At 39.2% G+C, this 1,720-nt stretch overlaps 1 protein-coding gene across 7 annotated transcripts in view; it reads right to left on the bottom strand.

Moving 5' to 3' along the window:
• Window positions 1–1,720, bottom strand: part of CPSF7 (cleavage and polyadenylation specific factor 7) — a 28,457-nt gene that overhangs the window by 2,472 nt on the left and 24,265 nt on the right. The window lies entirely within an intron of this gene.

Here is a 1,720-nt window from a genome sequence, read left to right as displayed (position 1 = left end):
AAAAAAAAACAAAAAAAACAAAAAAAACAAAAAAAACAGATTAGGTGAAAAAAACACACTGAAATGAGGTCTCTGAAAGTTTGACTGAAAAGGACACTTTGGCTGCAAAAGTATGGATACTGTGACATTTCAAGAAAAGCTGCTAAAAGAGAATAAGGTGAGTTTAAACACAGGTTCAGAAATCTGTTCTGTCCAAGTCATAGCTTACCTTAAGGGGAAGGGGGAAAAATCTGGAAATGGGAGTTTAGTGGTAAAAAAAAAACAAAAAAAAAAACAATTGTGCACATAACCAAATCCATGAATCCCCGAACACCCAAGAGGCCCTAGCAGGCAGGATGCACATACACAGGAAACTCTTAAATCCTTTTTTTTTCCTTTTAAAAGAGCCCTTAAAAATTGTCTTTATGAGTATGTGTGTGTACAAACACAGCCCCAGAGATTTTCCAAGATATAGGAAAACTCAAGAGATTTTAAGTCTTTCCCCACATGAGAGCCATAGGTGAGGGACCAGGAAACATACTAACACTAAGCTGGAGTCACGTGGCCACGCCAGAACAGAAAGCAGAGCATGAAGAAACCTCAATGCAGTTAAGAACTTATACCCAAAAGGGTCTATTAAGCCACCTGTCACATGGCCACCAAACAAAGTTCCTAGCACACTCAAGCCCTGCAGCATTGTGGTGTTCCAATGCTGCAATATGGAACACCACACCACATCATGCGGGTGTTAGCATGGCCAGTCTGACCATATAAAACAGAATTAATAGTCAAAGTTTCGGAAAATGAGGAATTGGAATTTCTCCTCATTCCAATTGAGGAGAAAATGAGGAATGCCCAAACTGGCAACACAGCCTACATACAAATGTTTACTCTTATATATAAGTACTTCTGTAAAGTGACCTTATACCTACAACCTGCCTGATCCTTTTACACACTGAAACGACACTATTTTCAGCTTGGCTCCTCAGAACCTGTATGGCCTTGGCCTTCCTGGCCTACCTAAACACCTATGCAGGCTGGTATTTGTCCCATTTTCTCTGAGGGAAAACTGAAGCCCTCAGTGCACTCAATGTCATACCATTAGGGCTTCTCAATCTTTGAATTTGATCCAAATTGAAGAGAAAGCTCAGTTTTCAATGGCTAATGAGGATAGGAATGAGGTGAGAATGACTATTTTTCAAGAAGGATGATGTCCTAAAATAATGAGATAAAACTGACATAGCTGAGAACTACAAAAAGTTGAAGACACAGGTTGCAGAGGATAACTTGTGCACCAAGAGAAGTAAGCCACAGCACTTGATTCTTAAATCTCCATAGCTACATTTTGGTGCCAATGTTGGAATGTGGGCAGAAATCAGAAATTGGCTAATTCAGTGGGCCAATTAGCCTTTAAGCCCCAGAACTAGGCCCTATGCTGAGAGAAAAGACAAAGAGAAATGGACAAAGAAGGCTACTATTGTATTGCCACCTCTGGACAAAACACACCTTTCACTCTCAAGGAACACCTGTTCATAGAATATAAATACAATTCATTTCTAACCAAAAGGTTGCTATAAATGAGGGACATGTACCATCTTTCCAACATGAAACCTCCTAAGCCGTAACTTGGTCACTAAGATGGAATTAACAGTCCTTAGGGTGAGAATGTAAGAAATTGACATTTTTGGGGTGCTTGATTCAGTTCTTTCAGACTGTTTTTTTTTTTTTTTTTTTTTTTTTT

Source organism: Cebus imitator, unplaced genomic scaffold (assembly GCF_001604975.1).
Source record: "Cebus imitator isolate Cc_AM_T3 unplaced genomic scaffold, Cebus_imitator-1.0 Scaffold779, whole genome shotgun sequence".
Classification (NCBI taxonomy): domain Eukaryota; kingdom Metazoa; phylum Chordata; class Mammalia; order Primates; family Cebidae; genus Cebus; species Cebus imitator.
The sequence above is the reverse complement of the archived record's forward strand: the minus strand, read 5'-3'. Positions and strand labels throughout refer to the sequence as shown.